Source organism: Pelophylax lessonae, assembly GCF_965119305.1.
Source record: "Pelophylax lessonae genome assembly, chromosome: 1".
Classification (NCBI taxonomy): Eukaryota; Metazoa; Chordata; class Amphibia; order Anura; family Ranidae; genus Pelophylax; species Pelophylax lessonae.
The window spans coordinates 602,247,088-602,274,014 of record NC_138768.1 but is presented as its reverse complement, the minus strand read 5'-3'; positions in this window follow the sequence as shown (position 1 = coordinate 602,274,014).

Genomic DNA, 26,927 nt, shown 5'->3' with positions numbered 1-26,927 from the left:
AACGTTAGAGGTGATTTATTCTTAGAAATCCAATACACTTTTGCACACTAGCACTGACTAGTATTCCATTGTCCCTCTTCTCCCTTAGTTTTTCTCCATCACTCAGCTAATGTGAGCCCAGCGCTGACAGAGAGGGGCAGGGGAGGGTCATTGGTTTTTAGGACCCTGGCAGCTTGTAATGGTGCACAATGAAAACCTGTGGCTTTCTGTAAGTAAAAGGCAGGGTTAATCCATATGTGTACAATTATGGATAAATTTTTAGGCCGTTTGCCAAGGCACCCCTGAAAAAAAAACCTTAAGACATTGAGTTAGCAAGGAATTGCTGTGTTTCATGGTTTATGTTGGATCAATATTTTTATATATTTGTTTGAATATTAATATTTTATTATTTAATAAGACAGATGTTCCCATAGAAACTGGGGTTTTAGAACTAGAGTTTTATTAGTTTACTGGATAAAGGTATTAGGCACATAATGAGCTGAGCGCTGCATATTTTTTTAGTTTGTCCAGCCAAAAACATACATTAACCACTTTACCACTAGAGGATTTTGCTGTCTTACGTCTGGGCTACTTTTTGCGATTCGGCGCTGTGCAACTTTAACGGACAATTACGCGGTCGTGCGACACTGTACCCAAACAAAATTTACGTTCTTTTATTTCCCACAAATAGAGCTTTCTTTTGGTGGTATTTGATCACCTGTGCGATTTTTACTTTTTGCGCTATAAACAAAAAAATAGCGTTTATTTTGAAAAAATAACAATATTTTTAACATTTTATTATATGAAATTCCCCCCAAAAAATGTAAAAATCAAAATATTTTTAAATTTTTGGTCAATTTGTTTTCTGCTACCTATGTTTGGTAAAAAAAATCACAATAAGTGTATTTTTATTGGTTTGCGCAAAAGTTATTGCGTTTACTAACTAAGGGAAAGATTTTTGTCATTTTTGGTGTTTTTTTTTTTAACGAGTAATGGCGGCGATCTGCGATTTTTTTTGCGGGACTGCGACATTGCGGCGGACAGATCGGACCCTTGACTGACATTTTTGACACTTTTGGGGGTACCAGTGGCATTACTACAGTAATTAGTGCTATACATATGCACTGTTACTGTAAAATTGACACTGGCAGGGAAGGGGTTAATTTTATTGGAGAGGGAGGGGTTAATGTATGCCTGGTGCTTACTGACGTGTGTGGGGGGAGGTGACTGAGTGAGTCAGGGACAGATTGGATGTTCATCTATGCTGAACACTGCGATCTGTCACTCCCTGTCACTTAGGAGATCCGCCCGCTCTGTTTACACAGGCGGGCTGATCTCCAAACTAGATTCCCTGACGATCGGGGAAGAGCGGCGGCGATCGCCGCCGCTCCTCCCCTGGCCCGACTCCCGATGTGACTGAAAACAGAGGAGCGTGCCGAGCGCCGCCTACAGGGGGAGGAGTCTAGCGACGTAGTACTACGTCGCTAGACGATAACGAGCCACGTTGCTGCAGTAGCAGCAACGTGAGCAGACGTTATGTGGTTAACTTTGATCTCTGGAAACAGCTGTCCAAAAATTCTTTTTTGAGCTTCATAGTTAACAACAAAGCTTAACTCAACACAAATATTAGTGCAGAGCTCAGAATGGACCTTGTCCAAAAATGGTAAATTGTTTGCAATTGTAAAAAATATACCAAAATACTGGGTTTTTGGTGTTAAGTGGTACTAAAAAAAATCATAAAGAAATTCTAGTGCAGAGCACAGGATGCCACGTGTAAAAAAAAAATCGTTATCTTGCAAAAAAATCTGTAAAAAGTTGCCAAAATATTGGGTTTTTGGTGTTAGTGGTGCTAAAACACTGTAACCCTACAGAAAAATAAATACAGAGCACAAAAAGTTACTTGCTAAAAATGTTTTAATTCTTTGCAAAATGTAAAAACAAGACGTGCCAAATTAAAAGTGTCATTGCAACACACAAGAGCACTCAACACAGTATAAGATAATCATGGTGGCAGGCCTACAGCAGTGGCAGTAGCTGGTGGCCAGGTGTGCTTATTGGGACAGCAGATGGTAATGGTTAAAGGAGAAGTATTTATTCTTGCCTGCTGCAGTGAAAAGAGAGGCCTAAGCTATGCAGAAAATAAGTAACTTGGGTGGCAGAATCCCGAGGAAATGTAATCCCCAGCATAATCTTGGTAGTCGATACTGATTAAGGACTGGTTCATCTTAACAATTGTCAGCTGACCAACAAAGCCCCCTGCAGCACTAAATGTACATTCAGAGAGGACACTGGCACCAGGGCAGCCCAGCAGTTTGAATGCTACAGGGCAAGCTCTGTCCATTGGTCCATCCTTGTCACTCAGTAGTCAAGGGGGTCATCCATCCTTAGGGTGTCAACATCTGCCCTTTACCCCATATGATCTCCTACCATATGATGCAGCCGCTGGCGATAGCTTCAGGCAGAAGATAACCCTGGGTGCTGGGTACTGAAGAAGCTTCTGAATGCCTCAGTTGGGCAGCCATCCCAACATTTTTTCACCCACATGAAGCTTCAAACCACATTGCCCATGAGACAGTAGTATCCTGCCAGCCTCTGGAAAGGAGGTTAACAAGTTATTCTGCAGCATGTCCTCCAGCTGTTTCATTCTTTGTTCCCTCTGTGAGGGCAGGAAGAGCTCTAAAATTTTGCTGCATAACATGGATCCAGGACAGTTGCCAAACAGTAATGGTCCCCCCTCCTTTATGCCACAAATACTAGGGCCTTTTTCAGGCTTTGGAACATCTGCTAGCATCTGCCATAAGTTACCAGAGGCAGATGAACCTTTATTTCCTTGGGGTTGATGAGGACATCATTGTCTGCAACTATCTCTCCCCAGCAACCTACAACTTCCCAGGAATGGAAGCCTGCCCCATGACCTCCCTAATGCCCCCTGGTTAACCATATTCCCATTCCTTATGCTCTACCTGTGACTGCTGTGCCCTGAGTCACCAGGAGGTCCTCCTCTTCCCCCTGCTGCTGTGCCTCAGGTGCCCTGTCTATAATGCCATGCAGTGTGTGCTCCGGCGAGTACGCTATAGGAATGGCGTCACTAATTCCCTTATTGTCACAGCTTATCATTCTTGTAGCCTCACCAATTGATGACAACATGGTACATACATCCTATATGAGAAACCTGTTCTTGTGCCATATTCACACATGTACTCATTTATGGCCCTCGATGCAGGTGCAGTCGCTGCAACATGGCCAAGGTGGGGTTTAATGCGGTGGGAATTTCACAAATCAGGCACATTGTGAACAGATGGAGTCCTCCCAGGTGCACACTAGCTGGGTAAGACTACCACAGATGGCTTAAAAAACACTTCTGGCCTGTCTCAGAATATTCTGCAAGCCAGGGTACCTATCCAGGAGCAGCTGCGCCACTAGTTTAAGGACATGTGCCAGGCAAGGCACATCTGTAAACCTAAAGGTGGTGTAGAGTTAACCACCCCTGGGCCTAATCCTGTAGAGCTGAAAAAATCTCTTCCCCTGTGAGGTTCCTGTCCAAGCTAAAACACTGTGTGGCATAGTTTTTCCTAAGTGATTACAAAGCCTCTTGAATTTTATCAGAGAACTAATGGTTATGAGGATGACTCAGCAGAAGAGGGTATGGAGGAGGAAGGGGTGGAGGTGACTGCTCTAATGGTGTGCCTGTTCTGCATCTTTCCCAGCTGCCAACAGAGTTATCCAGTGGGACATAAGTAAAATATACCATCCCTTCTGTAGCTTGCTGGACCATGTGTCTGTGGTCATGTGGACCTTGCTGATGATCATGTGGTCAGGTGACATGGAAATATTCCCTTATATGATGGTGGATGGCACAGATGACCTTAGGGGTGAATAAATGATACCTGGGGACCTGCCACTGTGGTACAGCACAGGCTGAAACCTCACAAAAGGGGGTAGTTGATGTGAGCAATTGGTAAGGCAGGAGATGTAAACGCAACAATTTGGCCAGACAGTCATTGGCACTGAGCATGGGAATGACTAGTGGTATATTTTTTTTCTGCTTTCCAGCAGCTGGAGCAGAGGCACTTGGCTGCTAAAGGCGACAGCTAAAGATGGCAAGGTGGAGCTGGCAGAAACGTACGTAGTCTTTCATCACACTGATGAAAGACTGCTGGGATGGCATTTTTTTGTAATGTGTGAGCTGCAACTTTGCTGCAAACAATCATTGGTTAGGTGCAAGTCTTTGGCCAATAAGGCTCTTTGCAAACAATATGGGATGTTAGACAGAGCAACCTGGCTTAACCAGATTACAGCTTCTGTATCACCAGTATCTGCTGCTTTGTCATCACACATGGGAACGTGTGTTCCCATCAAGAAAGATCCCCCCCCCCCCCCCCCCCCCGAAGGAATAAAAGCTGTCCATGCTGGGATTGAATGTTTACTAAAATAAACACTTTATTCCCAAACCTTCAGCAATTAAATATTTAACAGCTGTTGCTTTTTAATTTACCTCTGCCACCACATATTTAAGGTATCCAAATAATTTAACTCCAATGGAGAAAACCATGTCTACACAGTTCCCATCTAAGGGAGTACGATCCAGCTTCCCTATCCTCTCTGCTAGGGGGAAGTCAAAACACTTCCCCTGAAAGAGAAAGAACAGTCCAAAATTGTGTTTTCTTAGAAAAAAAAAGAATCCTGCTGCTGTCCTGTTGCCCACTGAAAAGGACCACTTTTCTTCACTGACCATTACTTACGTATATACAATGTGTATGTGTATATTCAGCAGTATGAGCAAAAAGAAGAGGTTTCCAAGCCTCCTAGAGATGGGGACACTTAAATAAAGGACTTTACATTGCATTTGTAAAACACAAATTAAAACACATTGTTAATCAGGAAGACAAAAATTAAATTCTAGTAATTTTATTTTAGTAATTATCTACTCGGCTTAGTTTGAGCTGTGGGTGACCCCAGATTGACAAACTTCAATCTGAAAATCAGAGAGAGTCAGGAGAGTCAGGCAAAAAAATGCTTAAACTGCAGCCAATCAGATGCATTTACTCTTCAGGCATTCTGTCAAATACCAAAACAGTGGCTGTCAGAATACAATAACCGGCATGGAAGATTCCTCTATCCATGCTGATTAGCTTGGATAAGGAAATCTATTAATTGACTGAGGGCTCAACAAGAGAAATCTTAATCTGCATAGCTAGCCTAAAGAGAAAACTAGAAAAAAAAGGCACAGTATAAAAAAAAGATACATTATAAAAAACAATTAGGGCACAGTAAATCAAGGGCAAAATAAAATGAGGGCAATACAAAACAAAAGCATATTTCAAATAAGCAGCAGACTTCATGCTAAATATTTTCCAAAGGAGAATATGTGCTGTAAATCCACTGTAATATCAAATAGGTAATTGCTCTTTCAGTATCATGTTGGGCTGGGTTATCACTAGCATGCAGTATAGCCATATTGTCACCATATATTTATCTGTAAATACATAACTGGTCTTTTTAGGTGGCTGAAGAGTCATATTTTCCGCATGGAGCTTTAAGCATTGCAGAGTACGGTAAATGTCACTTTTGTTCGTAAAGGTGCAGTCTACAAATCTAGCTGATAACACTTCATGGTACATTATCTAATATGGGACCTTTCCAAAAGAACAATCAAGGTCGTCACACGTGATAGCTCATATTCATGTAATTGGTATTCAACCTGTGTCTGCAGGCCTTTAGTCACTGTGGCACAATTTATGCAAGTCATTGTTCAATAATAAAGAAAATGGATATTACTGTATTCCCTGTCCTCTCAATATTCTAATATTTGCATCTATACACAGATTAACTGCATAGCCATGTTGTATCAAGAATCTATAATATAAACCACATATGATACTTGCTGCATCATTCACCTAAAAATGGTGGATGTGTTCAGTGTAACTAATAACATGCCCTTCAACAACAGTTCAAGTACAATAAATGAGAAATGTTCCTCACATAAGAGGACAGATATACCACAAAGGGTTGAAGAACACAATCTAATATTATATTTACTTACCTTTTTCAATGAGGCTTCATTTGCTGGAGTCCTTATATTGGACCTGTGATTAATTTGTAGACTTTAAGTAGAATATAAAAGTAGAGATCCTAGGATTGTAAAACTAAATGTTCACTGTGATAATCAACTTCCTGATTTCATTTTTCACACACATTTTACAACTAGCATTTTTTGGCTTTAAATTACTTAAAACTCCAGAAAAATATAGGTTTTCTGAATGCACAGACCTTATGGGATAAAAGATGGTAATTGCAATTTTCTTATGTTTCACAATATTTGCACAATGGTTTATTATGTCTAAATGTTTTAGGATAAAATAACTAAAACATTTTTTGAGGGCACACAAACACAATTTAATCACACATTTTTTTTTGTGCAAAATAAGATGAAGCAGTGTCAAGTAAATAGTTACCCAATATGTTTAATGTAACTATGTGCCCATGAAATGTTGACAAATCATGTTACTTAAAATTATTATTAGTTGACACTTTAACTGCATATACAGCTTAACCATAAATAAGGGACTTAGAATTATTGCTGTCTGGCTTCTGTGGCGATATATCAAATGTGTGGTGCAATTGTTTATATACAAGCTTGTACCCTATGAGTGTGCTTGCATTTATTAATTTATTTCAGGTACTTATATAGCGCAGTCAATTTTACACAGCGCTTTACATATACATTGTACATTCACATCAGTCCCTGCCCTCAAGGAGCTTACAATCTAAGGTCCCTAACTCAGATGCATACACAGTAGGGCCAATTTTTTTATACAGGATCCAATTAACCTACCAGCATGTCTTTGGAGTGTGGGAGGAAACCGGAGTACCCGGAGGAAACCCACGCAGGCACAGGGAGAACATGCAAACTCCAGGCAGGTAGTGTCGTGGTTGTGATTTGAACCAGTGACCCTTTTGCTGCTAGGTGAAAGTGCTAACCACTACACAACTGTGCAGCCACCTGTATGTGTGTGCATTGAGTGATGGAGGAGCTTTTATTTTTTTATTTTCTCATAATAAAACTTTAACCTTTTAAATGTTTTTCTTAACTTTATTTCTATCACAAGGGAGATAAAAAGCCCTGTATGTGATAACATTGTGCAGGTGACAGGTTTCCTTTATGGAGATATCAAGGGTCTGTTAGACCCCTAATGTCTCCCCTGCTCTCTGCTCCAGCTTATCAAGCAAATACTGTGTTGCTCCCTGTTTTCTAGCTGAGATTTTGACAGCTCTAAAATCGGACCTCCCAGAGCTGTGTGCTTCTGGGTAGACACATGCAATTCGTATCGTTACAAATTTGTTTTCAGACAAAATTCGGCATATTTGCTTATTCGGAAGCATCCCAATGATCGAAAGACTCTTTTGATGAATGCGTAAGAAAAGGAGTTGTCAGAAAGAACGAAAATCCGAAAGAACAAAAACCTGAAAGAATGACAACCCCAAAGAACGAAAATCCAAAAGAACGGAAACATGAAAGAATGAGAACCTGAAAAAAAGAAAATACAAAAATACAAAAATACAAAAGAACAAAAAACCATTCAACCTACGAGTTTAACGAATCTATATTTTCGTTCTTTCTGACTATTCGTTATTGCTGAATATAAAGAAATAATTTATAAATGCACTAGTATTCGTATTTCTTTTGGATATATTCGGATTCATTTGATTTTTGGGCAGTGTTAGTGTGCTATCTCTGGCCACTCAGCTTGTCCCTTATTCCCTTGTGTGTTTTTCTGTGTCAGACTGCATTCCATCCAGAGTCCAGACAGGGTGTGGTGGGCCAGTGGCACTGTTTTGTTAGATTTGTGAGTTTCTTGTGACATATAGAGTGAGAGATAAATGATTATGAATGCATCCAAAGTTAAGAAACGAATGCCGCATCTAAACGAATCGAACAGAATGAATATGAATGCATCCGAAGTTATGAATGATCCAAATTAATGAATGCTGCATCTAAACGAATGGAACAGAACGAATACGAATGCATCCGAAGTTACGAATTATCCAAAGTAAAGAATGCTGCATCTAAACGAATGGAATGGAATGAATACAAATGCATCTGAAGCTACTAATGATCCAAAGTAATGAACGCAGATCATAACGAATGATCCGATAAAGGGAAAAAAAATCAAATGAAACGAAAACTGAACTAAACAAATTGTTCGGTAGTGCACATTTCTATTTCTGGGTTCACATCCCACAGAGGAGATTGGGACTTGGCATCCCCTGAGCTTTGGCTGCTCACCACCTCGACATCATTAGTTTTAGTCCTGGGCTAGATATAAAAGGTACACATTCATTTCTGTAATCATTAATACATAATCAAATGTATTTTTAAATGCTTGTCTTAACCTCTTGCAGTCTACTGTAAAGTCTGTACTCCCGAGCTCAGAGAGGAGGGAAAAAAAGCAGAACAAAAAAAAAAAGCTACAGTGCTCATAGGAGGTGAGGGAGCAGACTGGCGGAGATGAGCTCATCAGTGTGCTTTTTCTCCTTTCACTGTCCAGTGACAAGGTGGGGGCAGAGAGGAGACCTGTAAGCAAAAGTAAAACTGCAAGGAAAAAGAAAGATCAGGTCCCCTTAACTGCCAAACAGCTCTGTGTTGTGGGCAGCAATACAATTATGTTGTATATTAATCTCTAGAGATGGTGTTTATGTTTCATCACCATTTCTGGCTGCTCATCATATGAACAATTTACAGTAAATAGTCTGTTCACCTGCCCACCAAAGTGAATCTTTGATTGCTGCAGGAAGTAGTAATACTTTTAGTGGGGGTATTACAACCACCACTAAATATGAGAACTTTTTGCTCAGGGGTTGTGCATCTGCCCCTGCTCATTGGTTGACTGTGTCCCAGAAACTGATGGCATCATTGATTGCTAGAATGCACAGTCCCTTACTGTTATGGTGCACAACAACAACCAATGATGCTGTGCAAAAAAAGAACAAAAAAAATGACATGGGTATCCCCCAAATACCAATATTTTACCAAATGTTTTTTTTTTCCAAAACCAATATTTTAAGGTGATACCCAGGACAATAAACAAAAAAAGTGAGGTACGACCAAAAAACAAGATCCCCTAGAGGGTGGGACTTTGAATGGCAGTGACCAGGACTTGAGTAGTATATGTATAAATATTTATTACATGAATATACAAAATTCAAAGTACAAAAAATATAGCATAATAATATACAAAAAACACTAAAAGCAAGTGGCCGAAGGTATACGTCAAAGTGGCCGAAGGTATACGTGTAATGGCAGCGCTGGCGCGCCGCCATTACACACCTCTCTTGGGGATACCAGGGAGCCTGTATATAGGGACTCCTTACTCCTTATTATCCGCATACTACTTACCCTCATTGGGAACCTACAGATGGAGATACTTCTTACTACGCCCCTGTTGTTGGCTGATCTTTTGGGATCCTCGAGGGAGTCCTCGGGATAGGCGCGGCTTCTTCTCGCTGCTAAAATCACTCCCACCCCGCTTCTCAATCATTATCCATTTTTGTGAATCTGACACGGAGGAATAACCTTTAATCTACTTATGGCAGAGTATAGAGTTAGGGGAATGGGAGACTAGCAGTCCTTTAAAATCACAGGTTGTTACCTGTTTGTTTTTATTCCTTGTGGCCTTCTCTCTTCTCGTCTCATCTAGGATGTCACTACGTGTCTGAGACTTTTCCTTTTTGGACCACTGAGAAAGGTGATCGACCGAAATGCATCTGGTCTCCTTCAGGACATCTCAGCCATCCTTAGCCTTTGTGACGTATACCTTCGGCCACTTGCTTTTAGTGTTTTTTGTATGTTATTATGCTATATTTTTTGTATTTTGAATTTTGTATATTCATGTAATAAATATTTATACATATACTACTCAACTCCTGGTCATTGCCATTCAAAGTCCCACCCTCTAGGGGATCTTGTTTTTTGGTCTTACACTAGGGATGTCGGCAATTCCCAGGAAAACCACTGAATCCGAATTTTCTTTTCAAAAAAGGGAAGTACTTTGCTAGGGCCCAGGCAAAGCACCTTGTCCCTATATACAGTAAATATCCCACTACAAAGGACATTTCCCAACCCAAAAACTGAATGTAAACAAAGGGACGGGCGATCATTGGTGATGTCATTGACTAAATATGGGCATGGCATTAATGTGCATTTTGTTAAGGCAGCTCATTCAAATGAATATGCTGGCAAGCACCAAAAAGTCCCAAAAAAAGGAGAGTCAGAGGACAGGGATTACCTCTGGAGAGTCAGAGAACAGGCATCACCGCTGGAGAGTGAGAGGACAGGGATTACCTCTGAAGAGTCAGAGGACAGGGATCATGGCTGGAGAGTCAGAGGACAGGCATCACAGCTGGCATGGCACTTGGCAGGGCTACTTTCACATCTTGGCATTGTACACAGCTCCTCCTCCTCAAACTACACAGAGCTAAAATCACATTATTTTACTTACAGCCATGATCTTCACAGGGTGTAGCTGGCTGCTATGTTGCCATTCCAATCTGTGAAATTCCCTGGTCGGAACAGCAGTGTAGCATCAATAGCCAGATACTCCCTGTGAAGATCGTGGCTGTAAGTAAAAGAATGTGATTTCAGCTCTGTGTAGTGTGGGGAGGAGGAACTGTGTACAGTGCTGGGATGGGAAAGAGCTTAGCGGCCGGGCAGAGCATCCAGGGTGGAGGGGGTGATCAGGGGGCTTTGGGGGGGCATAACTGAATTCTAGGGGGGGCACAGCCCACCCCAGCAACCCCCTAGATCCAGCCAGGACCATAAACAGGCCATACAAAAGGTATGGATGAGTCTTTGAATACATTAGCAGACATCCAAAATAGGAGCAGACAATAAACAATTAGAGGAATTCTATATATATATCCTGACCTGCTATCTTGGAGGAAATATTATTAATCTGCTGCCAAATTGGGGTGATCTTGTCACAGTCTCAAAAGACGTCAATAAATGAGCCCAGCTCAGAACAACCCCTAAAGCAAGTGTTAGGTACTGTAGGGAACATAGAGTGGCAGAGAGGAGTATAAAACCAGCGGGTAATGCATAGATCTAGTGCATTTACATAGATTTTCTAACATAATATTCTGCTCTGAAAACTGGTGGCCACACTCCTCTTCCAATTTTAAAAACTGGGGGAGTTTGCTTGAGGTGTAGGAACATAAAAGGTGTTTATAAAGCTGAGAGAATATTCCTTTGCCTCTGGAGGTGTTTTACATATTAGTCCATACTTAACCTCCCTGGCGGTATGATTCTGTCAGGAATTACATACCAAAAGCGGTACAATTCTTTTCATGGAAATTTGGCGTTATGTATTATAGGCCTACAATTCTTAGTAATTACTGACTTAAACCTGACCAAAACAAGAGTCTAGTAGACATTCCAGATGTGATAAATTTGAAACACAAACGCATGAATTATAATCAAATCAATAATATAATTTTATTATTTAATATATAATATATATAATAAAATTATATTATTGATTAGATTATAATTCATGCATTATATATTATATATATATATATATATATATATATATATATATATATATATATATGTGTGTGTGTGTATATATATATATATATATATATATATATATATATATATATATATATATATATACGTATATATATATAATATATATATATATATATATATATATATATATGCATATATATATATATATATATATATATATATATATATATATATATATATATGCATATATATATGCATATATATATATATATATATATATTTATATTTTTATATATATATATATATAAAATGTGTTATGTGTTTGTGTTTTGTACAACGTTTTTTTTTTGTTTTTTTTTTAATTTCCCTCCCTAGTTCCGCTCCCATGCAGCATTGCTGCTGCAGGGAACGGAACTAGGAAGTCATCACACCGACGGAGGAGCGGCGGGACACAGCAATGAGAGATCATCGCTGGATCGCCAGGAGAAGGTAAGAGACACCGCTGCGCTCTCTGCACATCTACCCCGAGCGTGACTCGGGGTTACCGCTCCTGATAGAAAAAATCAACCCCGAGTCACGCTCGGGATCACCGCCAGGGAGGTTAAAAAGGCACAGGACAGAAGTACAGCAAGTGGGGAAGGTGGAAGCAAAAAGTATTCTTGCCTTGGGGCTTGGTATTGTTGTTGTAATTGCAAAAAGGGGCTAAAGTTAAAATTAGCATTGAGGGCTGTGAGGGTTGTCAAGAAATTTGAAATCCACCAAATAAACCTATAAGGGTTAGGAAAAGCAGTTGCAAAACTGGAAATTGTATTTACAATTACTTGTACTTTTCCTTTGCTGATTAATAAGCATTACAGCATACACGTATGGGTACAGACTCTGCCCCCTGCACAATCACAGGACTGGTTATACTATATAAATGAGCCACCTCCCACCCCGGCGGTATTCTCGTACCTATACTCAATGCAGAGCCCTTTAGGGAGGGACCTGTGTGCTGTCATGCTTATGTTTAAGGAAAGGAAAATTACAATTAGGTAAGTATACAATTTTCGGTTTTCCTGAAACAATCATGACCGCATACAAGTATGGGATGTAGCACACCACAGACAACAAGGGAGGGTAATGCTGAAGTGTTTTAATCAACATATCATTAGATTCATTTAGAACTGAAGTCAAACTCCCTGTTTTCAATGTTGCTTACCAATTTTGTATTGGGCTAGAAATTGTTTGTAGTACATGAACCTAGTTGGTGTCCTGTAGAATAATTCTGGACCTTTTAATTCTGCAATGCATCTGGTAAATTGGGCTCTAAGCTCAACTGATAGATTCATCTTCGCCATATAAGCCCATCAGACTACCTTGACCAAAAACAATACAATTGTCCTAATGGACAGTAAAAGTCTTCTACTGATACTGCCAGACCCGAAGAGCCTATTGTCTGACCTTTCTGAAGAATGGCCACTTCCATGTATTTCTTTACCATCAACTTCACTTCCAGTGCTTGTGGTGACTCAGACAGACATTTTAGTTTGCACATGCTGGTGTTGGTGGGTTGGAGAAGAGGCTAGAGCTATTCTGTTTGAGAATGGAAGCAATAAGATAGTTTACAGCTTGACACTTGGATGTCTGAGATCCTTCCCTTATACATGATAGCCGTAAGAAATACTGCTTCAGTGCCACTGAGAATGTTGAGGAAGTCTTATTCAGAAGAATGGAGAGTGAGTCAACATGTTTAGCACTATTTGCACTGCAAGTCCCAAGAGAAAGGACCAATCTGTACAGGCCTTTCAGAATTGGTTTACCAAGATGTGCGACAGTCACTGGATCCCAGAAAAGTGAGGACATAACCAAGACTCGACTACCACTTAATCCCATATTTAGGTTTTCTTGCAGACAACTCATAATCTTTACAGCAGTGAACAAAGGATTCAATCCTTTCAAATTCTGCAAGGTTGCCATGTTATAGTATACATGAAGTTTTGTAGCAGGTGCCCTGGCTTTAACAGGGTTTCAATCATTAAAGCCTTCACCTGTTTGGTCTCCCTGAAGCTAGATATAACTTGGCTGAATTTGGATGACACACATTTGGACACACTTTGTTCAGCCTGGAATCTCAGGAAGGGGAATAGGAAGTTCTTGGAGAAAAGACTGTACTTGAGGATACCATGGCCTGCAAAGCCACTGGGAGAGTATTGCCCCCATTACAGCTGGATAAAAACAGATCCTGATGTGGAGCTTAAAGACCAATTGGTCTGCTGGGTATATGTATAGGCTAACCTGCCAGTCCAGCTGGATGTTAGTGCATCCACTACTTCGACTTCTAGTAAGCTCATTCATGCAGGAATCACTACTAGTCATGACCATGAGGTCACTGTCAGGTTGAGATCCTGATAACCTTATTTGTTGTAGATCCATTTAACATTTTTGTTGGTTTAGAGACCAACCCTTGACATCCAAGCTTTTGTATCTTACAGTGTCTGACAGGAAGGATATATCATAGGTAAAGCAAGAAAGGGTTAATAGACATCAGACCATCAGCACTGGTAGGTTAACCTACAATAGGCAAATTCACTGCAAAGGTTATTACAACAAACCAAGCATTGGAGCATTATACACAGTAAGCCAAGCCTGCGGAGCCAGGCTTTGCTGAGTTAAATAGGAAAGACTCAACTCTGCAACAGCACACACCTGTTCTACCAGCCTATGCATTAGCAGTACTGCATACACAAACCACAACTTGTGAAGTATTGGCAAAACAGACAGAAATGTTGACAGCAAGCCAGAAAGATTCTCAGGTGTGATGCCTGTTTTCAGCAGCCTAACACATTAAAAGCATAGCATTTGACAACCATGACAGGCTCTACTCCTTCCCTGAACAGGTGACTGTCAATACACTCCTGGGCCCTAATTACAGCCGAGTGGAAGTTACCCCGATGCCCCGCCGACCGGAAGCCTGCCGGGCACCATCTTCGAAAGAGTGCAGCCATCGGAAGTAGCAGGGTGCCATTTTGGAAGGGGACAGCTGCCCTAACAACAGTCCCAACGCTCTTGTAAATGAAGCAAAAACATACACATAGAGCCAGACTAACCAATTATTATGTGGGGCCACAACTCATCAGGGAGGAGAGAATGGCTCAGCATCGGCAAGCAAATAAGGCAGAACTGTTTTACCTGCATCCAGAGGCCAGCATCAGACAACCTCCAGTACCTGGACATGGGGGAGGCTTCCTTCCTATAGGCATTTTACACCTGAACAGAACGAGCATTGCTACTGGAAAGGCTGAACCTGTTCAGAAAGGCCAGGTTAATCCGGCAGGGGGGGGGGGGGGGGGGGTAAAGATTTTTGCTTTAAAAGTTCCGTAACCTGCCAAGCAGTGGAAAAAAAAAGAGGTTACTTATTTATATGGTATAACCAGTGCTGTGATTGGGCAGGGAGCAGAGCCTGTCATGCTTGTGTTAGGAAAGGAAGGTTTACAGAGAAACAATGTGGCTGGTAGGGATTAAGAAATTTATTTATATCAACATTTGCATAAAGACCACAAGCGCAGGGACTGTGCTATAATAGATTTCAGCTGTACTTGTTCCCATTAGAAAGTTGATTTAGACCACAAGAGGCTGGTGAGGGGGTAATGTAAAATAGAGATAGGTTCCAAAAGAGATTTTTTGCTAATATTCCCCTTCGCTTTTTGCATAACCTATTTGCCTGGGTTTTATGTCGATGGTCCAGATTTACTACTAAGTATGTCACCGACCTAGAACAAGCCTTTGAATCAGTAATTCTAACTTCCATAGATGAATATTTTTTCCAACATCTAAGGGCTGACAAAGTAGTCAAGATGGCGGACCAGCATGACAGCCAGGAAACTGTCAATTTCCAAAGATAGCAGGTGGGCTTCACAGTGTCTTTAAAAACTGAGCTAGTTTACTGATGACCTATGTCTTTACTATATTTTTATGGAAGGGTACCTGATATGAAATAAAATATCTGCTTTAGAAACATAATGTTAACCTTTTTTATCATGAAAAAAAGTTTAAATACTCTGTCTCATATAATAGAGAAATAATATGATATATTATTCACAGTTTGCATTCCTATGGTATAGCTATTTTTGCCCTGTTGCCATTTTAGATATAAAATATTTAATTAGTATATACAGTATATGATAAATCTCATTAGGACATGACGCACACTTACAACAGTGCAATGTTAGGGCATTCTCTCCCCCATATTTACACAGGCCTATCTAGCTTTTACTGCTCATTACCGCCAGAAAATATGACTTTTCCTCGAGTTCCTATTACACCTTTAAACTAAATGCCCGATAAAAAAACAATAATAACACAGATTAGCATTCCAACAATTAAAACCTGTTCATAATTATATATGTAAAACCATTTTTGAATAGACCTAGTTGCTGATATACTACACTGATGGTTGTTTTTTTTTTATATTAAGAGGTAGAGACGACTCTACTGATTTTTTTCTAGATTATAGCGATAAGGATGTAAAACATTCATCAAGAATAGACAGTACATTTTATACATTTCACTTTGCTGTCAAATAAGAAATCAATCATTCAGTAAGCGATATATTTTCCTTCAGATTACAGCTAATATAGTGTTTTGACAAGACATAATTTTGACAGATCACTGAACCAGGTTCTAAGATACCAGTATATCTCTTTAAAGTAAAACTCCAGGCAAACAGCTAAATCTACAGTTGTAATGCATGTTTACTTTTCCTGGCAATTGATTTGTATTTCTGTATCATTCACTCCTGATTCACATTCTACACTGCATAAAATGGAAGATAGTTGTACTACTCTCTACTCACTGGAACAATGCATTGAAGTTGGTTTCATTGAGCAGGTTGAAAGCAGGAAAGTGACACAGAAAGCTACATTGCTAAACCATGCAGTCCTATAGTCTACTATACAGCAGAACCCAGAAAGGGAAAGAGGAGCAGCATAAAAAGCTATTCAGTGCAGGCAGGTTTATGCAGGATATTATATATATATATATATATATATATATATATATATATATATATAATACTATGTGCTTTTTTTAAACTAATTTGTGTTAATAAATTTTGTAAAAATCATTTTAGTTTGTTATCTATTAGCACCTCAAAAGTCCACAGTGTCTCTGAAAACATTTTTTGATATGATTTTTTGATTATTGTATATAGGATGTGGTGCTTTACTACTGGCCCCACTACTTATTCAGATTTCTAAAGATGGTGAATGTCGTTTAAAAGTACTGAAAAAATGCTTGATTTTAACAAACGATTTAAAGTGAATGACTTTCCCATGCCCTCCATGCGAATGAGGCCCGATAGTCTCAAAATTTTGGAAATATTACAGGGACATAGAGCTAGAGGGATACAAACTCTTACCTGCAAGCTTTCTGACTGTATTATATATGAAGTTAGCTGAATTCAAGTAAACTTGAGGTGACTTGAAATGTTTCAAAAGCAACAAAAGTGCTGTCGTAGAGGAATATTTTGATACCTGAAAGTACCTGCAAGTCTTCAATTTGATCTCTGTCTCCTTGTGGTGATCTTTGAATCCTAGATACAGGCTGTGTCCTTGTGGTGATCTTTGGATTCTAGGTTCAGGCTATGTCCTTGTGGTGGTCTTTGGATCCTAGGTCCAGGCTTTGTCTTTGTGGTGATCCTTGGATCCTAGGTTCAGGCTGTGCCCTTGTGGTGATCTTTGGATCCTAGGTTCAGGCTGTACAAACAGCTTTGCTTCCTGATCAAGGTGAGATTAAGTCACACTGCCTCCTGGTTCTAAACCCTGTCCTCTGTCATTCACCTGTCCCATCCCAAAGCTTCTATAGCACACTAAAGTCCTGGCAATAAATGGCTGAATGGTATGGTGTTAAACCTAGGGTCAGAATGGGAGTGGCTTATTCCCGACTTGGAAAGAAGTCCAAGTCTGAGCATAGGGTAATGATCAACCAATGTCTTTGGGTATCTTTAGTTACTAGAAGTTAGCAGGATTTGTATTGAAGAAGGTACAAAGTTTTAGAGTCAGGACTGTATTGGCAAAAATAACCGTTGTCATTAGTGGCTCTCTGCTTCAGTATGTGCAGCCCAGAGAAGAGGTAAAGATAAAGAGGACCCTGCAGCATCACATACTCAGCCTGAAGACTTTGTGGGCTTGTTCACACTATGTGCGGTGAGTAGCATTTTTCTGTACTGAATAAACATCACTCATCACAAGGGCACATAGGAATTAGTTGTTTTCTATGTGCCTTCCTATCATCACATTGTTGGTGGGATGGGAGGTGTAGTGCAATGAAGAAAATGCAGACATGCTGCATTTTCCTTATTGACCTGGATGGCATTGCATGTTCTAGAAATTCTGTATATAGCCCTATAGAAAAGTCGGTACACAGTCCACATGGGTTTTGCTGCTTAACTGCAGACAGAAAACAGGAGCTTTATCATAGAGAAAAGACAGAGTTTATACATAGATGCAGCTAAAAACTTATAAACACTGCCATCTACTGGCTAATGTAGTTATTGCATTCATACATTTATGAATACATAAACAATGTATTCAAACAGCATATCACTACTTTGTGGTGATATGAATGAAGTGTCACTTTGTGCACTTAAAATACATTTTAAAAAAAGTAAATAGTGGGAAGCACTGAAATGTGCTTCACACCATCCCTTCCCTGCAGCCCACTACAGATAAAAAAAACTGACAGGTACAGACTAACCAAAATGTATACATTTAAATCCCCTCAAACACCTTTGGCAACATTATTTCAAAACCCAAATTTCACCCTAGGCCTCGCTCCTCAAATCTTTAATGGTGGATCAACAAAGGTTTTTGGCAGATTTTTATGATCATAAAGGAATATTGACGAAACAATTCCTGATAGAAAAATATCAATTAGTCAGAATTCTTTAGATATTCTCAGATAGTACATTTTAATAAATCTTTAAAATCTAACTCCGACATAACATCTATGACACCCATGGAATATTTGTGTAACAATTTTGATAAGCTTAAAGGACACATTTCAATCGTATTCCATATCATATTCTATCCTAATGTCTAATACTACAAAACGAGCTTACATGGAAAGGCGGCAAACAGATTTGAATGAATCTTTTGAATTGAAAGAATGGTATACATTGGCTCATAATGCTTCCAGGTCCTTGGTTAACACTTCTATCATAGAAGCAAATTACAAAGTTCTACTAAGATGGTATATGGTCTGAAGAGGATAGCCTCATATAATACGGGAGCCTCTTCATTGTGTTTTACAGGTTGTGGATATGAGGGAACTATGTTTGTGGACTCAAGTTTAAAATTTTATCTATTCCCTCACTCAAGTGGATCTAAGCAAATCCCCAAAACAAGCAATACTTTCCTACCAGGAGGAAAGTGTCCCAAAACACTTAAAAAGATTGAATATTTTTATCTTTGTAGCTACGAAAATTGCTATAGCAAGGTCCTGGAAAACAGCAACCATACCTTTTGACTTACTAAAGGCTAAACTATCCTGGATCATGATTAATGAGCATCTTTCAGCCATTTTTAATTATAAAGGTAAATCCTTTGAAGAATCCTGGGAACCGTGGATTAAATATCAAATTGATGTCCCCAGGGCTATTTTCAATGAGGAATTGCCCCTGGAGTGCAACAACTGACACAGTACTATTTATAATCTTTGAACCTTTTTTCTTTCTTATTTTTCTCTTTCTTTCCTTTCCTATTTATGAGAAAAAAAAAGGTAAAGATGCGCTGATTAAAGGTGGGGATTGCTGCACTTAAATTTCTTGATTAGTAAAAAAAAAGTAGCGAAAAGGTAAAAATAAAATGCGTTATCCCAAAAACACATAAATACCATTGAATACATTCGATGAACAGATGTATAAACAAATGTATGTACTATAAAGCATAATATTTTGTATTCAACACAGGAGACACACACAATTGAATGGTGAATAATTGAGTGAAGATAAATTGCTAAAAAATATCTGTGTTCCTAAGAGCCCATTCACATTAGCGCGACTTGTCAGGCGACTTGTCAGCCTGACAAGTCGCGGTATGTTGCGGTCCATTGAGTAGTACAGGACCCGTTCTAATAGGAGCGACACAAGTCGCTCCGACTTAGAAAAAGGGTCCTGTACTACTTTGGGGCGACCTTGGAGCGACTTGCATAGACTTCCATTATGTGAAGTCTCTGTAAGTCGCGCCGAAGTCTCGGTGCACAGCGGTGCACGCGACTTCACAGGTCGCCCCCCGAAGTCGTGTAGCCTCAATGTGAATGGGCTCTAAAAAGATTATCTAAACAATCTGAGTTCAGATAAGAAATTATTCAGGAAAAAAGTCCCTTGTGAACTTCCACTCAGTGACATATAGTCAATGCTGACTAGTGAAAATAAATCCAGGTGCTCTGGATGTGAGTATAGGTAATGGCCGCTTACAAGTAAGCTGCGGGTAAGCAGCTAAAAAATCACCCGACTTCTTAGTGCAGGAATGCAATCCCCCTTCATTTAGATTCTTCAGCAAACATCCTCTCTACAGAAGCAACTAATGTAAAGGTGAATTGACAAGCTCTTTGAAGTACGATCCCGATTCTCTTTCACTCTCTGCTCAAGCAACACAGCAGCTGGCAGGCTCTATAAGCAAGGAGTAGAGAAAGAAAAGTGGACTTGTAGTGCATTATCCCCTACAGTACCATTTATTTGAACAAAAGTGTACTTACATCGGGTCATATAAAAGCAAACAAAGTGGATGTTTAACAGACATGGCCGCCTGCAGTGCGGACCGTGTAAAGTGAGAGGCGCTAACTACTCCCTGTGTCCGATGCGTTTCCTCCTCTGGCAGGCGTCAACTGGGAATGGACTTCTTTATGATCATTCCTTTGGTCTCATAAGGTCCCTGCTGGAACCATCAAAATGTCTACTAACTGTAACAAGATAACAAACCCATCCTTCCTTGAATAAAAGATATACAAGAAACTATTTATAAAAGCTACAAGACTACTAGTTTATATGTACTCACTGATTGTATTAATATATTTGAAGATGTTTTTAATTAATAGATTTTGGAACCATAATCTAAATAACAATTTTTTAAGGCCAACATATTAGTATTTGTTACCCATGAAAATATTACAAGTTAAAATTTTTAATCATCCTATCCTATGTCTATAATAGGTTTGTAAAAACTATACAGCATTATACCCTTGTCATACTTTAACCACTTCCGGACCAACCGCTGCCTTTTTACTGCGGCAGAGTGGCACGGACAGGCAAAGCGACGTAGGTCTACATCGCTCTCCTGAAAGCTGCTAGGGGGCGCGCGCGCGTGCTCCCAATCGTTACCGGGGAAGCCGATGCGGGTGCCAGGCGGCTCCAATTTCCACCTGACAGCCCTGATCTCTCCCCGCTGAGAGATAAGGAGGGTCAGCTGTTGTAAACACAGCCAAACGTCCTTCTCCCTGCAATGATCACAGAGCTCATGTGATCCTGCTATATAGGATCGCATTTCTCTATGATCATTTCACAAGTCCAACCCCCCCCCACAGTTAGAATCACTCCCCTAGGGTCACATTTAACCCCTTGATCACCTATACTGTTAACCCCTTCCCTGCCAGTGTCATTATTACAGTAACAGTGCATATTTTTAGCACTGATTAGTAATGTCACTGGTACCCCTGAAAGTGTCAAAAATGTCAATAAGGGGTCCAATCTGTCCACCGCAATGTTGCAGTCCTGCAAAAAATTGCAGATCACCGCCATTACTAGTAAAAAATAAAAAAATAAAAAAAACAATAAAAATGACATAAATCTTTCCCGTAGTTAGTAGACGCAATAACTTTTGCGCAACCCAATCAAAATACACTTATTGCGATTTTTTTTCCCCAAAAATATGTAGCAGAAAACAAACTGGCCTAAAATGTTAACAAATTTTGATTTCTACTTTTTTTTTTTTGAGAATGTCATATAGCAGAATGTGAAAAACATATATATTTTTTTCGAAAATTATCGCTCTTTTTTTGTTTATAGCGTAAAAAATAAAAATCGTAGAAATTAATACCACCAAAAGAAAGCTCTATTTGTGGGGAAAAAAAGGACATACATTTCATTTGGGTACAGCGTCGCATTACCGCGCAATTGTCTGTAATATAACACAGTGCCAAATCGCAAAATAGAGCCTGGTCATTAACCACTTTACCACTAGAGCATTTTGCTGTCTTACGTCTGGGCCACTTTTTGCGATTCGGCGCTGTGCGACTTTAACTGACAATTGCGCGGTCATGCGACGCCGTACCCAAACGAAATTTACGTCCTTTTTTTCCCACAAACAGAGCTTTCTTTTGGTGGTGTTTGATCACCTGTGCGATTTTTACTTTTTGCGCTAAAAAAAGAGCGTTTATTTTGAAACAATAACAATATTTTTAACATTTTTTTATATGAAATTCCCCCCAAAAAAGATGTAAAAACCAATTTTTTTTTTAAATTTTTGGCCAATTTGTTTTCTGCTACCCATGTTTGGTAAAAAAAATCGCAATAAGCGTATTTTGATTGGTTTGCGCAAAAGTTATTGCGTTTACTAACTAAGGGAAAGATTTCTGTCATTTTTGGTGTTTTTTTTTAACGAGTAATGGCGGTGATCTGCGATTTTTTTTGCGGGACTGCGACATTGCGGCAGACAGATCGGACCCTTGACTGACATTTTTGACACTTTTTGGGGTACCAGTGACATTACTGCAGTAATCAGTGCTATAAATATGCACTGTTACTGTAAAAATGACACTGGCAGGGAAGGGGTTAATTTTATTGGAGAGGGAGGGGTTAATGTATGCCTGGTGCTTACTAACGTGTGGGGGGGGGGTGACTGAGTGAGCCAGGGACAGATCGGATGTCCAGCTATGCTGAACACTCCGATCTGTCACTCCCTGTCACTTAGGAGATCCGGCTGCTCTGTTTACACAAGCGGGCGGGTCTCCAAACTCGATTCCCCGATGATCGGGGCAGAGCAGCGGCGATCGCCGCCGCTCCTCCCCTGGCCCGACTCCTGCTGTGAATGAAAACAGCGGGAGCGCGCCTCCGGCGGCGCGCGAGCGGCGCCTACAGGGGGAGGAGTCTAGCGACGTAGGTCTACGTCTCTAGACGATAACGGGCCACTGTGCCGCAGTAGCAGCACAGTGGCTAGTGTTAAAGTGGTTAAGGGGGCAAATCTTTCGATCCAGAACTGGTTAATTGTATTTCATTATCTGTACATTCTTTCTTAGAAAATTCTAAAGAAAAACATTAAAACTGAAAAAACTGACAGCTGACCTTAGATAGGTGGAGTGTGGAGGAGAGGCTGCGTGGACTGAGTAAGTAAATCTCTTCTGTGTTCCCTAGACAAAAACAAGCAATTAGCCATTTCAGTGTTGGCACAGGGATCATTTTATTATTAGGAAACTTTAAAAGAGTTAGGCTTTAATTCTTAACGACACCCCAAAGCTCCTTCCTAAAGTGCATGAGAAATTGTGCACCAACTACCATATGTTTTGGTGGGCCTGATTTAAATGCTCAACACTTCTTTTGTGTGATTGTCATGCATAGGGCAGCCCGTTAAGATACACTAGTGCACTGGTATGAATGATGCCATTTTCTGAGATCCATTTTGCAGAAGAATTAAGAATTTGAAAATGTTTTTTTTTTTTTCAGACAGCTGATATTCAAATGATTTATGATCATATATTAGAAAAAATCCAATTTGCTTCTTGAAACCCCATGAATACTATCTAGCCACTGACAAAAATTTTAGCAGCTTCTTAATTTTGCAAATGTAGTTTATTGTCTTTTCAAATACAATAGTACCTGTTTCCTTCACATAGGTCCAGTCTCTGGGGAGATATGGCTTAGTGAGCAGAAGGCATAGAGTAACTATAGAAACCAGCTCTTTGCAGGTTACAAAATGGTAGGACGGTAATGATTTAAAGCTACTAGCAAAGAGCACTTTCAATCTATTTGAATAGTGGATAATTGAACTAAATACATAATCAAGTTTAATTACATGATACAGCCTCTTGTAGTTAATTGTAAAGGCATTTATAAAGTACTCTTGTATTAATAAATGTTAATGCATTTTTCAAATTTTTTTAAATTAAATTCAAAAATGTGTGAATCATGGGTGAAAACTGTATGAATTTTGTGTGCAAAATGTATAAATAGATCCATTTGTGTCTTTATAAGTCAGGTTTTCAAAATATGTACAGTACATGGCCAAATGCAGTAAACGCTATCCACAGGTTATAGTTAGCGCCGGTTCACATTACCGCAACGCTACTTGCAGGGGCGACCTCCGAGATCGCGGTGCGAGCAGCGCGCCGCGACCTCGGAGCGGCCGCCACGGACTTCATAACATTGAAGTCTATGGCGGTCGCCTCCTGGTCGCCCCAAAGAAGCTCCGGACCCTTTTTCTAGGTCGGAGCAACTTGTGTCGCTCCTATTAGAACGGGTCCGCAGCTTCCCTATGGGAGGCGACCTGTGAGGCGACCAGGTCGCCTCACAGGTCGCCCCAGTGTGAACCGGCACTTATAAGTTTTGTTTTCACGTATTTTGAAAATGTTTTATTATTTTAATATTTTGTTGGCTAACATTTTATTTGTAACCGATTTTCTATTAATTTCATAACATGCTTTGGGTAACCTTGCTGCTGGAATAACATTTGCAAGCAACACAAACCAAGGCAGAGGTTCTGTGACTGTGATTCAGATCACCTTTGCTATCTTTCCTCCATCACCATCCTTATGTATTTTCTCTGGGGGAATAAATAAAGGGTTTGACTTAAAAGAGACTGACACTACTATGTCTCTACGTGAATTCATAATATACTGATGTTCAGGAGTCAGATAACACTGTCACCTCTGCAAAACTCATGCTCGAGTTAAAATGGCATAAAATCTTATCTAATGACAGCGATTTATATAAGGTGGAAAAAACACACAATTCATTTTTCTTTTTAAAACAATGTCGATAGGTGCCATGATGTATGCATACCCTTAAAGATGCTATATGATGAAAGTTTAAAAAGAAAGTATAGGGACAATGCATAAAACAGATTGTAAGGTTATACAGAGCATATGTTAGAGAGAAAACCAGAGTGGGGAAAATTTATTCTTTTTATTTATTTAGCTTTGACTGTTACACTGTATGTACTCCAATAGGAGGAAGACATGGGGGTGGGGTCACCCATTTACGTAAACCTGGTATCCCCTGCCTCTATGTTTACCTGTCATTCGGTTATGTCCTGAACTGTCATGTTTGGTGAGTGGTGTTTTTTTTTTTCCATTTTAGTTCAGGTCGGCGTTTTTATGTTTCTTTAACAAAGGACTTGTCAAAAACGATTGATGTTTTTTTTATCGACTTTGACTTTTTTTGGTGAATGAGAAGCATGTCAAACATATGTTAAAGATGGCCATGGTTAAAGCGGAGTTCCACCCTAAAATTAAACTTACCTCCATCTTCTCGCTCCGGGTCACCTGAAAAACAAATGGATAATCGCAATTTTTTTTTTTTTTTTTTTTACTTACCTGGTTTAGAAGAAAATATACTTACCTTACTTCCTCTTCCTCCCCTAGGCAGCCACGGCAATTCGTCACTTTCTGGCTTTGCAATGATTCCTGGGAGCTGAACGTCATCGCTCCCAGGAATCAATGCGCCTGCACCGGCTCCGACGTCAGTTCCGCGGCGCGCGCGCATCCTTCCCTTCTAAACAGCTTCTGGGCATGCCCAGAAGCTGTGCAGGGATGACGCTGCGGCACCGGAAGTGACGGCGGGGCCGGTGCAGTGCATCGTGGGACCTAAGAAGACGGAAGAGGACACAGAAGAGGATCGCGCTGGCTTCAAACTGCCCACACCTGAGATGGCAGCGCTGGACAATACATTTTCAAGGTAAGTATTTCTTCTTGCAGGTAAGTGCGACCCGGGACAGATCAGAGGCTAGCCATTGTGGAATGCTCTAGTCCTGACTGTCCCGGGGGTATTTTTATAAAAAAAAAATGTCCCAGGGGGGAACTCCGCTTTAATAGCGTGCTTATGTCACAGGTCAGGCATGACCAGACCATGTGACATAAGCACGCTACTAGCCACGGCCATCTTTAACATATGTTTGACATGCTTTTTAATGTTCTGTGCTTGTGAGTGCAATCATTTTTCAATAAATTGTTTTTTTTTATTTGTTTGGACAAACTGCACCATTGTGTTTAACTTGCATCCCTTTGAGGTAACTCTGCAGTTTAGTTTGACGTGGGGCTTCTCAGGTATATCCCAGTTGATTGTGACAGACAGCTCAGCGAGAGTATGGGAGCTCCTTTTAACCCATATTTTACATGTTGGTGTTGACTTCTCTATAATTTGAGAGTCAACATGTTCTGGTAAGCAGATTGATGTTTATCCACACAGTGTTGGTGAGGTGACGACATCTTTCCCTGCTAGTTATTGGTGTGCGGTGATTCCTCTCATTCACATGTTACATGGACTTTTTATTATCTCATAGAGACTTTGTATTGGCGCTGCCCTTTTCCATTGTTTAATATTTTGGTGTGTAATCTAACCATTTGTGCTGGCTGCCTTTAACCACATGCCGACTGCCGACAGTAATCCTACTGCGGCAGTGCGGCTCCTCTGGGTCCAGCAACGTAGACCTACGTCGCTGGACTCCTAGTGGAGGCTCGCTCCAGCTGTGTTTAGACACAGCGGGAGTCGGGCCGGAGGAGAAGAGGCGACGATCGCCGCCTCTCTTCCCCGATTGTCGGGAAAGTGTGAGAAGACCGGCATGCTTATGTAAACAAAGCAGGCGGATCTTCTCAGTGACAGACAGGGAGAGATCACAGGATTCAGCATAGCTTAACCTGCAATCTCTGTCTGTGTCACAGAACCCCCACCCCCCTCCCCACACGTCAGTAAGCATGAGGCATACATTTAACCCTTTGATCACCCATAGGGTTAACTCCTTCCCTGCCAGTGTCATTATTGCAGTAACAGTGCATATTTATAGCACTGATTTCTATAGTAATGTCACTGGTCCCCCCAAAAGTGTCATAAATGTCAGTTAGGGGTCCGATCTGTTTGCTGCAATGTCGCAGCCCCGCAAAAAAATCACAGATCGCCACCATTACTAGTAAAAAAAAACAAAAAACAATAAAAATGACATAAATCTTTCCCATAGTTAGTAAACGCGATAACTTTTGCGCAAACCAATCAAAATACGCTTATTGTGATTTGTTTTACCAAAAATATGTAGCAGAAAACAAATTGGCCTAAAATGTTAAAAAATTTTGATTTTTACATTTTTTTTGGGAAGGTTATATATCAGAATGTGAAAAATATTGGGGTTTTTTTTTCAAAATCTTCGCTCTTTTTTTGTTTATAGCGCAGGTGATCAAA